The following is a 14,414-nucleotide window of genomic DNA, read 5'->3' on the forward strand; positions in this document are numbered from 1 at the left end:
TCCAAAGACAATGATCGTGTTTTGAAAAACAATAAAATTATGTTTACATAAAATACGCATTAGGCACGAGGGATGGGCGGAATTCCCCCTCTGGCTCAGTTTGGGAGTCTGAAAAGATTTCTCCACCCATAAGCAGAGTTGCAAGTTTCCTCATACTTAAGAGGAAAAAACTGACAAAAACGAAATAAACTCTTGCTCGTTGGTTCATGCCAACTGTCCCCAGCTTTGTACTGCGTGGTCCTCTCATTCCTTATGTTCTTTCAATATTCCTGCTCTGGATTGCTGCTGTTTCCTTAGTGTAACTTTGACAATATAGAATGTCTCCTTGAATGTCTCCCTTATCTTGCGAGGAGTCTCCTGGGACTACATGACCTCAAGGTCCAGCCTTGGTCCAGCCCTCTTGTTCTGCTGTCTCCTTTCTCCTTTCTCCCTCTGTCCTCTCTGGGTCGTGAGCTCTGGGAGGCTTTGGAGGAGCACCGTCAGAGTCCTGGAGAGACCCCAGTGCCAGCCCTGGCTGACAGCCTGACCACAGACTGTGGCCCCCATACCCACCCCAGCATCTTAGCTGTGCCTTCCCTGAGGAAAGGCTCCAACCTCAAAGGCTGGCACTGCTGGGTTCAAATCCTTGTTCCACACCCAGGTCCTTTGTGACCTTGTCTAAGGTCCCTTAACTTCTGACCTCCATGTCCTTATCCAGAAAGTGGAAACAATAATAACCATCTCCCAAGGATAAAGTTATTTCTTGCAAAGTACTTAGCAACATGCCTGGTCCAGAAAAGGTGCTCAGTAAACAGCACCTATCATTGTTGTCACCGCAGAGAAATGCAGAAAGACAAGGACTTCCTGAATCCCAGACAAAAGCCGTAGGGTTTTTGGGTACAAGTGATGCCTCTGCTGCCATTTCACTTCCAGGGACCTAGCAACCCTTGCTGTCCCCAGAGGGCGTCATTCCCCTTCCAGATCTGCTAGAGGAGCAGAGCATTTGCTGACTTGCCTTTCTACCCCCTTGCTCTTCTCTGTCTTCCAGAGCACTCAAGGGCCATCAAGCTTTTCATCTCACCTTCCCTCTTGTCAAATAATAAAGGGGTAACCTCCGATTCTTAGTGAGTCCCAGAGTTCCTTCCTTCACAGCCAATCAGGTCAAGACCCAGACGCACATTCCTACATTCAAGAAACCAACCAATATTTGTTGAACACCTACTGTGTGCCAGGCGCTGTGCTCAGTGCTAACCTTAACTCGAGTCAGGCTGAAATGGATGGACTTTCCTTCCAGGTTTTGCTGTGTGGCCTTGGGCAAGTCTCCATTTTCTCACCTGTGAATTGTGACGTTAACACCTGTCCCAGGGTTGGGATTAAAGGAGACAAACCACCCCAAGCCATTTCAGAGGGCATGGCCTGCGGCTGGGGCATATGGACAAATGCCAGAGGGACAAGCTGTTTTTTCTAACCGCCAATGTAACTAGAATAAGAAGCCAGAGAATCCTCCTTAGCTCCGCCCCCTCTAGGATCGACCTCAGACCCGCCGACCTCAGACCCGCCACCGCCGCGGAGGTGACCAAGAGTGGAGTACATCCTCCCAGACCTTTTGTTTCGCATTCACACAAATACGCACTCAAGGGGATGCGTTTATTATTTTTCATTTTACAAAAATGGCATAAAGTATCTATATTGTGCAACAACCTTGCTTTTGAATTAACAATGTATCATTTCGGTTTCCTTTCCCTGCATGTACCACACACATATTTGAACAAAATCTCGCTCTGGGTCTATCAGGAGGCGCTGCAGTTCTGAAGGGGGAGGGGGCGGAGATGAGGGCACCCCCCCGCTCCCAGCCCTCCCTCCGTCTGGACCTCACCCGTCCCGGGTCCCCCTCTATCCCAGCCCCCCTTCTTCCGGTCCACCCTCCCCCACCCGCTCGCCCCAACCCCTTCCCGCGGGCCTCCTCCCCTCCCCCTTCTCTCCCGGTTCCCTTCCCGGAGCCCCAGTGCCGAGTCTCCCCAGGCCCAGGCCCCCTCTCCCGGCTCCCTCCGCTGTCTCCCGGCCTCTCGTCCCTCCCCGGGACCCCTCCCCCGGCTCGCCTCCCGGCCCCCTTCTTTCCTTCCCCTCCCCCGTCGTCCGCGCCGGCCCCTCCCCCTCCCCGGGACCCCGGCCCCTCCGGCCGGGGGCGGGCGGGCGGCTGGCGCTCCCGGGAGGCGCGGCAGGGGGCGCTGCGCGGGCGGAGGCGGCTGCGGGCGGCGGCGGCGGCGGCGCGAGGAGGAGGCCGGAGGAGGCGGGGGCGGCGGCAGGCGGGGGGCGGGGAGCGGCGCGCGAGAGGGAGGCGAGCGGCGAGACACAGGCTCCGAGGCTCCAGCGAGCGACGAGCGAGCGACGAGCGAGCCGGCAGGGAGGGAGCGAGCGAGCGAGCAGCCGCGCCGCCGCCTCGCAATCCGCCGCCATCCCGCCGCCTCCGCGCCCGACCGCCGCCCGACCGCCATCGCCCGGCCCAGTCGCGCCCGCGGACCCAGACCAGGTGGGCCCGGGGCGCGGGGCGCGGGCGGCGCGGGCCGGAGGGGCGGCGGGCGCGGCGCTAAGATGGAGGCGGCGCGGCCGGGCTTTGTCTGGGCCGCGCTGGCTGACGGACGGCAGCCCCGGGCGCCGCCGACCTTTGTCCGCGAGCGCGCCCGCCTCGGGCCGCCCCGCGCGGTCGCCGTTGGCCCGCCGGCCGGCCGGGGGCTGCGGGGCCGGGCCCGGGGCGGGCGGCCGGGCCCGCTCGCCATTGTTGTGGCGGCGCCGCGCGGCCTCGGCGCGGGCGGCGGGCGGCGGGTCGGGGCCGCTCCTCACGCCGCCGCCGGGGCCGGGCGGGGGCGCAGCGGCTGGAGGTGCGGAGCGGCCCCGCGGTCCCAGGAGTCACCGTGCCGCCCCCGCGGCCCGGCGGCCCGGGATTATCCCGGACGCTTCTCCCGCACCCCCATCAACCGCACCTGGTCACTTTTCAAACCGCCCCCCGCGGGGTCGGGCGACCCCTGGGCGGGAGGGCCGGCGGCAGCCCGGTCCCCGGGAGGCTGAAGTTGGTCGGGGTGCTGGCCTGGGGGCCGGGGCCGGGGGTAACAGCCGCCGACGCCGTCGCGGTTGCAGTGCGGGAACAAGAGGGTTATTTTGAAAATGCTTAATGCTCTATTGCTGAAAATGTGTAATAATAAACAGGATGTCGCTACTGGGCCCCGCCAGATGGGTTTTTTTCTTTCTCCTTTTTTTCTTTTTCCCCCCTCTCCCTTCTAAGTAAGAAACAGCACTGTTGAGATGGTGGGCCTCTGAGCAGCGGATTTGCCGACGTAACGTTGGAAGGTGTTTTCTTTTCTCCCTCTCCCTGAATATCGTGGGAGGTCCGAGCCCACCTTTAGACAAGAAGAGGGGGTGTATTTCAAGCGGATGGTTAGGTTGAAGGAAGTCGGAGAAGGGGGGCTGGGGACGCTCTCCAGTGTGTCATTTGCTAAATGGCTGCCTGGGAGAAACCTTTAAAAGCCTTTGGTTTATAGGATTGTTAACCGTCCCTGAGATTTTTTTTTTTCCTTTAAGGTTTTATGTGCATTTTATGTGGCTTTACACATGCTCCAGCTCGGTTTTTGTAACCATCCATTTGAAGTCTTAGCGTGGTTTCTCCAAATCCGACTGCAGCCATTCAGCCCTGTCCGTGCACAGTGGTGCGAGGTGGGACAGAGGAGGCCCAGGCCTCCGGCGTCTTCTGAGCCTTCAGTGGCATAAATAGGGACATTGCACTCTCCACCTCCTGGGGCTGGGAAGATGGTGAAGGGCCTAGCAGAGGGCCTGGCACACAGTTGGTGCTCAATAGGTGTCCCTCCTACGGCTGCTTGTATAACTGCCGTCAGGTCCTAGGATGGAAGTTAGCCATTTGTGGTGCCACCCACAGAGCCTAGCCATCCTTCTGATGCCACAGGTGCTGGGCTCTAGCCTGGACAAGGGCGAAAGGATTCAAGACACTGAACAGCAGAACAGGCCCCTTGCTTATTCAGTGCTGGGACTGTGGGAGACAAGTAGGGGACAGCAGCATTTGGAGCCCCCCAGGACTAATAGACCTGGAGTGTGTGATACGAGGTCCCTGGGCTTGGATCCCGGGTGCCTGCCCTTTGGGGTTGTTCCTACACAGAGCTAGAACAGTACAAGAAGCAGAGGCCCAGGGAGTCCTGCCTTTTGAGGATAACTGCTTTCCTTTGGGAAGGGCAGATAATCATTTGGGGAGCCTCTGCTTGTTTGGGCAAGCCTGTCTCTTGGAGCTTGGATTCTGGCCCTCATTGGGTTACCTTATGCAAGGCTCTGAGCCTCAGCTCTTGCATCTGTAAAATGGGAATAATTATGCTTTGTTTTAATTAATCTGTTGGGGCTCTTGGGATCCTCCTGTGCTATTTGTGGCAAAGTGCTTCCACGTGGAGGGGGTGATGAAAATGTACGTTGTTTTTGTTGGTTACCTAGTTTTCTGGTTCCTTGTTCCTTATTCCTGATCTTTTTCTCCAGTTCTCATTGATGGAACTGTGACCTTCCCACCCCAAATTCTATCTCCGGCTCATGTTTTTATGTCACGTCCATTCAACTGCCTGAAAGCGCCAGAATGGCTTAGAAGAGCTACAGTGCTCAGCCAAACCTGGCTGTCAGCTGTTTATAGGAGTCCATAGAAAGGACAGAGGTTAAAGGAGAGATTGACTCCAGTCTTGGCCACCGGTGAGGGATGAGACCTGGTTATCTCTGGGCGAAACCTGTAGCTTGTTTGTAAATGGCCCCGAGACTGCTTGGATTATAGTGCTTCTGCAGTCTGATGCGAAATTTGGTTATTTTGGCATTGCTACAACCATCTTGGTTTTGTTTTGTTCTTTTTTTCAAACCTCCTTGTAAGCTCCTCCAGGCCTCCGGGCTGTGGGACTGAGACATTTTAACAGGGTCATGTCATCCTTTCAGTTTTCCCTGCTTCCTGCCTCCTGGCCCATCCTTTCTACCTGATTTCATTCCCGCCCAGTCTGGCTCTGGGCGGTTTGTTAGCTGGTTGGTTAGGGAAGGAGATGAATCTGCTGCCCCTTTCACCAAGCTATTTGCTTACCTGTGTGTTTTAGTTATCCATGGGCTCCGGAACTGCACGGTGAAGGGGGCCTTGTGTGCCCATTGGGAGGGCCTGCCATCTCCTGCAGCTCCCTGGTCCTCTCCAGTCTCCTTTGAACCCAGATGGGTCAAAGGAAAAGCCTGGGGAAGGAAGAGCCAGAAAACCTTGGGAGAGTGGAATTTCAGGAATGGCGAGTCAGAACTAGTTCCAGCATGGTCGAGTTCCTTGGGCCTGGCTGAGGGTTTCTTTTGGCTATGCCGTTTGGTTCGTCTGTTCACACAACTCCCTTTTAAATTTCAGTTCTTTTTTTCCCCTGAAGGATTATTTTATTGTACTTTGAATATCTTTTTTTTTTTTTTTGCTTTGCACAAAGTACTGACTCACGTTGCTAATGGCTGTGTGCTGGTTAAATCTCTCATTATTCTAGCATTTAAGATTGATCATTTCTGTGTTGGTTTCTATTTCAAACCAGAATAGGCCAGGTAGGCCAGTATATGTATTTCTAAATTTAATAATAAGGCTTCTCTGCTGTCACGTGTATATATCTTGTTATGGGCGGGCAGGCATTAACTAGGTCCTATCGACGCTAGATTTTAAAGCCATGCGTTTCCCTTTGAAAATTAAATTTCCAACAGAAATCTGTTGGGCTTTGTGTCCTGAATCTCATATTTTCGTCTGGGCTAGCCAGACTGTTTTCTTTTCAAATCATAACTCGATTTCTTTCTTGAGATTTTTTTTTTCTGGGACTCAGGTAGCCTTAGGAACTTGGGCCTGCCATTTAGACAAAGAAATACAGGCATTGCCTGTAGTGCTAGACGTGAGAGAGAGGTGATGAGCTTTCTGGTGAAATAATTGTTCATGCAAAGCTTTTAGGTTTCAAAGGTGCCATTTGGACTGGGCCTCTTCACCTGGGAGCTCGAAGACCTGGGCTTTGCTGCCTGTGATGTCACTGTTTCTATGCCTGGGTGGCACATGGGAAATCTCTGCACTAGGAGGGAGACTTGCCTTGGTGACTTGAGCCAGAAGTCTAGGTTGAGTGTTGTTCTTAGCTGTACTTGTTGATTTTCCGCATGGCCTGAGCTAAGGGCTGGGTTGCTCCTGTCAGATCTGGCAGCAGCGTGGGCTTGTAAAGCTCTGCATGCAAAGGAGGTGTCTGTGGGCACAGACGTCTTAAGTTGCTGGCGGTCCTTCACGTTCTCGGCTACTTCCTTCCGCTCCCCACCTCTGCAGCTGGTCTTGCAGCCCTGCTCTGTATCTTCTTCCTCCTTTTCAAGAAAACCATCAGCCTTTCCCTCTTTGTGGTGTTGCAGAAGCAGTCTTTACTGTTGTTTACATTCACTGTAATGAAGCAGATACTCCTTGAGCATCTACTATTTGCCAGGCATTTTGCAAGGCCTTTTAATTACATTTCCCCCATTCACAAAAGTAACTTCCACTGAAAAAAAACTGGAAAACACAGAAAAGAATAAAGATGAAAATAAAAATGCAGATCACCTATAACCTCACCATACAGTAAAGACTCGTTTCCTTCAATTCTTTCCTTCAATCATGTGTTTGTTTTTTCAAAATTAGAAAAAATACTGTATATACTTCACAGTTTATAGTTCCTCTTAATGTTATAGGGCATGTAACTATGTACATGGTGTTTATAGTATATATATCTATAATGTTACTTCCTTAAGTTATTGAAAGTGTGATTTTTAAAATAATCACACAATTGCTATTATATGGGTATGACATGGTTTATTTAATCCTCTGTTATTAGACACTTAGATTGTTGTTACCCATTTTTCCTTCTTACAAACAAAATGTTAAGGAGTGTCCTTGCAGGGAAATCTTGGTCCACGGTGCTGATTATTTCCTGTAAGTGGCATTTCAGGGTCCAGAGTGTGTCGACTCCTTCAGTCCTCTGGTGGCACAGTGTCAGTTTTCTCCTTCAGTTTCGTCTCCAGCCTTGAACACGAGGCAGGTTCCTTCCTGGGCCACTGAGTTCTGGCGTCGCAGTCCTGGCTAAGCTGTTGGATGAGTGGGGCTTGGGATCTTACTCCCTTTACTGGTTCGAGTCTGACCAAGTGTCTTGATTTAAACATTTATTGTCCTGGGGACACAGATGTGGATGCCCCACTTGTACTCAGGAGCTCATGGTCCAGTGGGGAGAGTGGCAAGTATGTCTTTAAAGAGGCCTTGGGAACCCCCAACCTGAACCTAACATCTTCCTCACCCTGTCATGATTCTTTCCTAGGCACAGAGCTCTTTTCACAACTTTATATAGTTTTTAAAAAACAATTATTTTATTGTGGTAAAATACACGTAACAAAATTTACTATTTTAACCGTTTTTAAGTGTGCAATTCAGTTGCATTAAATATATTCACAGTGTGCAACCACCGTCCACCAGAACTTTCTCATCTTCCCAAACTGAAACTCTGTCCCCATTAAACACGAAATTCCCAACCCTCCCCCAGCCCCTGGCACCCGCCGTTCTACTTCCTGTCTGTGTATGGATTTGCCTACTTTAGGAACGTCACATAAGTGGAGTCACAGTATTTGCCCTTTTGTGACTGGCTTATTTCACTGAGCATAAGTTTTTCAAGGTTCATCCATATTGTGTTCATGTCAATTCCATTCCTTTTTAAGGCTGAATAATATTTCATTATTTTATAGATACACATATATACATAAATAAAATAATGGAATATTATTTGTCCATTATTTCATAAAACAATGGGATATTTTATACATATACACGTACATATAAACGTGTACCACATTTCGTTTACCCATTTGTCTGTTGAGGGGCGACAGTTTAGAAATACAGAAATACAGTTTTGTTTTTCTTCACTGAACTGGCTTTTCCCCCAGTGGACTGAGTGCAGCTTGAAGCAGGATTCTGTTGCTTCCTGTTCCTCGTGGCGTTTCTGTGTCTAACACAAAGTGGGCGCTTCGTCAGCGAGTGTAGGACGATCAGTGGAGCTGCATAAGTGGGTCTCGTGGGAGCCCACCGAGGGCAAGCCCAGCTCAGCCTGGGGGCAGGGCGGCCAGGGAACGCCTCCTGGAAGATGTAGCAGACTTGAAATGAGCGCCTCTTGAAACAGCATGCCAAGCCCTGGAGGATTAAAAATGTGTGTCTGGGTTGAAGTCAGAATGTATGGGCCCCAGAAGAGATCTTGTGGGTCAGCTCCCTTTCCAGAGCTCCAAGCCCTTGGGATGTGAACGTGATGCAAATGCTCTCTTGTGGCCGGTGGCCAGCCCAGAGAACAGGGCTTTGGCTCCGCCTCGCTGGAGCTGCATCTCCCAACGTGCTGCAAGACCATCTCTTTGTATGGAACGATGGGATGGGTCGGTGCAGGACCAACTGGAAAAAGGAGGTCCTCTCCAGCACTTTCCATGGTTCCTTTGTGTCTTCAGAGCTTTTTTCAGCAGGTGTTGTTTACATAAGTTCAGAGCTTAAAGAACTGCTCTGTTCCCGGCGGTACAGAAAACACAGGCCTGTCTGGGAGGGGCACTGACCCTGCGCCAGGCCGACCTGTCTGTGCGGCTGAATGGCCTGAGTGTTCAGAGATAGTCGGGGCGGGTGGAATGTTGTCCTAAGGCCTAAAGTGGGATTTGCCCCCCATATGTGATTAATTACAAAATTATACATACTCATTGTAACAAAAAAAGGAAAAGCAAGTGTTGGAAGAAAAATGAAAGCTCTTTTCGCTCCAACTGCCCAGGCAGTAACCACTGTTTACAGTTGGTATGTTTATCCTTCTCGATGCGCGGTGTGTATACAAATACGACCCTTTGTAGGCAGGCTGTTTAAAAAGCAGAAATGGGATCATACTATTCTTTCTTGTCCTGCAACTTGCCTTTTCAAACATAGTATATGGAGCATTTTTCCGTATTAGCATATACAGATCTGTCACACTTTCAAGGTTTTAAAAATAATACTAGGTTTAAAGAAATGTACAAGTGTGTGAAGAAAACAAAAATAGCTTGTAATCCTATGGCCCATATTTCCAGTTGACTGTTTTTTAGAAAACATAGTTAGAAAATTCAAGCTGTATTAAAAGGTATAAAGGCTCTTACCCAGTCTCTGAAAGGAAACCCCTGTGAGCAGTTTCGTGTGATTCCATCCTGAGGAAAAAAGGGATGCATGCTACCCGCACACATATTTATGTTCTTAAAGTGTGTTGCCCTTTTCACTTGATAAAATGTCTTGGCATGCTCTGCCAAGCCCGTCTAGAAGCATTACGTCATCTGTTTTAGCAACTGCAAAGGATATTTTGTGGATATCCTTGAATTAACCCATTTCCGATTAGACTTTTGGGCCATTTCTAATTTTTGGATATCACACAACTTTGGTAAAATTCTGCCAAATTACTCTTCAAAAAAATTATATATAATTTGTATATAATAGCGTGTGAGAGTGTGTTTCTGCAGTGTGGACCCTTCTAGATGAATACAGTTTTTGAAAAAACTCTGCTGAATTCCTCTTCCCCAAACTCTGTCAATTTCTATACAATAGTATGTGAGAGTGGGTGTTTCTGAACTGGACCTTTCTAAATGAATAGCCTTCATGGGTCATTTTGGGTGTTCACGTTTCCCACGTCAATAGCATTCCCTGTAGTCGGTGGAGGATCGTAGGTTTTGATCAGTCTGGACAAGCAGGTCATAGAAACAACATTTCCTGTGGTTTGCAGTGCAGAAGTGGCGTTGGAAGGAGTTGCCCTGGGCACCTCACTAGGTGAAAGCTGGTGTGGAGATGAGAAAGGAAGGGGTCGTGGAGAGAGGCGCAGGTAGCCAGACCACGTGTGATTTTCAGTATCAACTAAAATGGTGGTACCAGGTACATGTTTTCCCCCAGCCTTCATGCACAAGAGCCTGGCAGAGAAAATGCAGAGACCTCTGTTACGCAGTTCACACACAGCCCCTCCAGAGCTTTCTGGGGCTTACATTTCACAGCCCTTGGTTTCGTTGCTGTTAACATTTCTTACTGTGTAGCATTTCTTCGCAGGCCCGTCCTCTGTTGCATCTCTTGAGAATGACTGTCTTGCACATTTTCCCAGTCCTGTTATTCAACCACTTGGTCTCCGGGCCCTGACTTTCTCTGTCTAGTTATTCTAGGAGATCATACTTAGTGACTGTAGAAATCAGCCTGGGTGCTGTTTCATCAGGCCAGGTGGGGAAGGATTTGTGTTCAGGGAGACAAGTGCCCAGAGGACTTCGGTTTGGAATTACACTGCTCTGGCCCGTGAGGGTTCTTCGGTAGCTTGAACCTAGAGAGAAGCACCCGAGTTAGGGGTGCTTTGCCTCCCGCTCCGCTGCTCCTTTCCTGATGGGCAGTAGCTCCTGGCTTTGAGGTCAGCTGCCTTCCAATCCAGATTCTACCACTGGCAAACTAGGTGATTAAGATTATTTTTGAATCTTTTGGAGTCCTCTTTTTGCAAACTGTGTTGGTAATGACACCTTCCTTCCTTCTAGAATTGGGGGGAGGAGTCAGAGGGTCCTATGCTGAAGTGTTTATAAGATACCTGGATAAACACTAAACTATAAATGGTTCCTGGATTCGGCACTAGCTGAGGGCCTGGGGCTTTGGAGTAGGCAGGTGTATACACTTGGGGCTTGCTTGTTTACTAGATGTTGGTGTTTCTAATTGTGTGCTAAGCCACGGGCTAAATGCTGAAGATTTAGACCCAAATCAGGAAGCCCCTGCCCTTACCTCCATCTCAGACACCTTCTTAACCAAGGGCCTCTCCGTCTCCAAGGGTAAATCCCACCTAACAAGGGCATTTGAGCTTTGGCCTTTACCCTACACTGAGTCTGTTTTGTTATTGCAGAGTTTTAGGTGAATGTCTTGGGAGGCATAAAAATAGGTATGTTAAGGCCATTCGTGGGTGCCAGGGAGGCTCTACGGCGTGGCAGGCTCTGGCCCTGATGTGGCATCAGGCAGACGGCAGTGGAGTGTTCACTTCCTCCTCGTACTCCTACCCACTGTAGGACCTTGAACCAATTTTGTTTACCCCTTTGAGCCTGTTTCCTTATCTGCCAGATGGGGTTGGGATCTGTCTCAGTGTTGCTGGGATGACTGACAGAATTCCCCGGCTGGTTCCCCACAGTGTAGGCGACCTACTCAACTCAGAAACAGTGTAAGGTGTTGATTCTATGTTGCTCAGTTTACTGAGACCTTAACACAATGCAACAGTAGCAATACAGGCTTGTTACTAAAAGCCCAAACGCTACAAGAGTACACAAAGTAGGAAATGAAAGTCTTTCCTTCCTGCCCCCATGCCTTTTTCAGATCAAGAGATAAGCACTGTCTTGAAAACAATTTTGTTTTCCACTAATGGGAATGTTTTAACTATGCACATGAGTTCTAAACCTGCAGTGACACCGGAAAACAGGATATGGATGTTTATAGGCATACCTTAATGTAAATAAAGATAAGTGAAAGGCATTTGCTATATGGTTCCCCAGCAAAAGCACTTTGGTCCTTTCCTGTCCTGCCGTGGGCCGGGGGTGGGGTGGGGGTGTGATTTACCCACCTTGGATAAATCACGTCATACTGGGAATACTTAGCAGTGACAAAGGATAGGTTTGACTCGCAAGTGCTGCTCTCCAAAGATCTTCAAGCTGTATGATTTGATGTTCAGGTGGGGTGGGGACACAGGGGGCTGTGTGTTCTGTGTGTTCTGTGATGTGAACTTGTTAGGGTGAAGAGGCAGCCCAATCTATGATAGTTTAGGAATTGGGGAGAGATGATGGAGTAGGGAGGGGTCCCAGAATCCTGAGAAGAGAGTCGTATTAACAAGAGTAGTACGGTGTCTGTAATACTAGTTTTGTAGAGATAATAAGTGAATAGTGTGTCATCTGTGAGGGCACGTTTCTCTTTCCCCCTTGCTGAAATGACAGGTTGGCATACCTGTGAAGGTACCTGGGGAACTTGGCCCTCATTTGGGGCTTCTCCCTTTTTGTTACTTCAGAACTGGTCTTGCCTGACTGGTGGCCCAGTGACTTGTAACCACCCTGGGTTTCCTCTGGCCTCTGAGGCTTGGAGAACAAATCACATGTAGGTTCTGGGGGCCTAGTCCTTTGGGCTTTGTTGGAGATCATTTAAACGAGTGCAGCTCTGATTAGCCCCCCTGCCTTTGGTATGTTTGGATTTGCTTATTTTCGTCAAAGAAAAGGTGGGTTTGTGTGGGACTGCGTTGTTGAGAAACCGTGTAAGCAGCCAGCGCACTACTGCCCAGGCTCAGCCTCGAGATGATCCGATAAAGTGAGAAAGAGCAGTGACCTTCGCCTGTGACTTCCCCCCTGAGAGTCGGGGGAGATAGTAAGGAGAGCCACCTCAGCAGTTGTTAGCACGCTCTGATCCTCTGCGCAGCGGAAATTCTTACTCAGCCAGCCTGACAGTGTTTCCTCCCTCCGAGTAAAGGGAGGCATTACGTCCAGGTTGGAATGGTCTGTTGCTAAGGGGTCTCCTTTGGGGCTTCTGAGGAAGCCACTGTCGCCTCTTTCCTGCCTCCTCGAGGCTGAACGCTAGGGGTTGGAGTTGGAGCAGGGCTGGAAGTGGAAGATGGATTTTTTGCTGCTTTGTGGTTAAATGGGCTGAGTTCTTTGTCCCTCCGGGCATATGCTGCTGGAGGGCATCTGACTCCCTGGCACCTGATCTAATTACAGGTCTGGGGTCTGCATGCAGCATGGCTGTTTTCTCTGGGAGGGGTTACAGGTCTCCTTCCTCCTCTTTCTTCCTGCCTTTCAGTTCTTCGTGTACAAACTACAAATGTGCTTCATAGAAATAGCAGGTGGTACAGAAATATTGGCATAAGCATGTAAAGATACATGTACTGGGGTGTTGGTGGCATTATTTGTCAGAGGACACGGTTGGCAGTAATTGCCATGTGGATTGGTAGGGCAGTGGGGTAAATGGGGCATAACTACAGAGTGAAATACTATGTAGCATTAAAAAACTGAGGTAGATCAGCATGCATTTTTGGAAAGATGACCATAGTATGTTACCAGAAGAAAGCATTGCATCTTATCATGCAGTTACAGTACGGTATAGTTATATAACAGCATAGTGTAATATTGTTGTAGCACGATAGTAACTTCCCACATTTGTAGAATAAAGATTGAATTCCACAAACTGCTGATAGGTTAGACAAACCCAGAAAAAGGTGTGGAGGATACCCAGGGGAGTGAACAGTTACCTTTTGAGTCGGGTTGACTTGTTTTGTATACTTTAGTATCATTTGAATTGGTTATACTGATCCTGTGTTAGTAACATGTATTAGTTACAAAGGTAACTAATCACAGAAGTAAGCCCCGAAAATTTTTAAACAACGGGGCTGCCGGTGCAGGGTTGGCTCTCCTGGCAGGAGCACCCCAGGATCCTTCATTTGCTCACACTCATCCTGAGTGTGCTGGTTCCTGGTGCTGGGACCCCAGTGGTTCGCATGAATCCAAGCGAATACCTTTCTCTTGATGGTTTATTTTACTTCTTGTTTCAGAGAACTCCTATTTTTAATTCAGTGTCATTCAGATGTTTTTGTTACATTTGCCTTTTTCTTCATTAATTGTTTCTGCTTTTCTTCACATTCACTTGTGTCTTTTTACTGACTTCTTAAATTGGATGCTGAATTTCATTCTTTTCTGTAAGGAATTTAAAGTTTGTGGATTATTAAATTTCCTCTGAGTACAAATTTGTCTTTGTTTTAAAAGTTTTGATGTGTAGTGTTCTTTTTTTTTCATTTGTGCTATTTTCTAGATATTCTGCAGCTATGATTTTGTATTTCCGTTTGATTCAAAAGTTTTTTTAATAGAGAGTTTTAAGTTTTCTAGCAGATAAAGTTGTTTTTCTACTTTCATCATGTCTTTTATTTATTGCACTCTGGGCACAGATACTTGCTTTTCAGAATTTGGGGTTGTCCTTAGTCTCATATATAGTCACTTTTGGACCATGATCTAATAACTTAGTCAGGTCATCTATCATCTATTTTGAGGGGGCTTTATTTACTAAGGTGTAGAGATTTCTTTTTTCCCCTAATGTTTTCTACTGACAATGATTTTTCTTTTAAAAATTACTCTGCACATATAGGTTCATGCTAGTTATATTTTCATTATGGATTGTCTCCCTGTCCCTTAAAAAATGACTGTCTTTATTCAGCATTATATTTGTGAGTTTCATCCATGTAGTTTTGTGTGAATTTATTCGTTGTCATTGTGAATAGTATTTTGTTACATGGATATAATATTTATTCATTCTAGTGGTGATAGACTTTTAACTTGTTTCCATTTTGAACTCTCCACAGAGCGTTGCCATTAACATTCCTACACATGTCCTTCGG

General features: G+C 48.6%; 1 protein-coding gene across 9 annotated transcripts in view; it reads left to right on the forward strand.

Annotated features, from left to right (window-relative positions):
* Positions 1–2,357: 2,357 nt before the first annotated feature.
* The window catches only part of PRRC2B (proline rich coiled-coil 2B), an 83,471-nt gene continuing 71,414 nt past the window's right edge, over positions 2,358–14,414 (forward strand). For all 9 annotated transcript variants that reach the window (XM_033122720.1, XM_033122729.1, XM_033122724.1 and 6 more), the window contains exon 1: positions 2,358–2,509. The gene's annotated coding sequence lies outside the window, so the exon portion shown is untranslated. The remainder of the gene's footprint in view (positions 2,510–14,414) is intronic.

The sequence above is a fragment of the Rhinolophus ferrumequinum genome, chromosome 12 (assembly GCF_004115265.2).
Source record: "Rhinolophus ferrumequinum isolate MPI-CBG mRhiFer1 chromosome 12, mRhiFer1_v1.p, whole genome shotgun sequence".
In the NCBI taxonomy this organism is placed as follows: Eukaryota; Metazoa; Chordata; class Mammalia; order Chiroptera; family Rhinolophidae; genus Rhinolophus; species Rhinolophus ferrumequinum.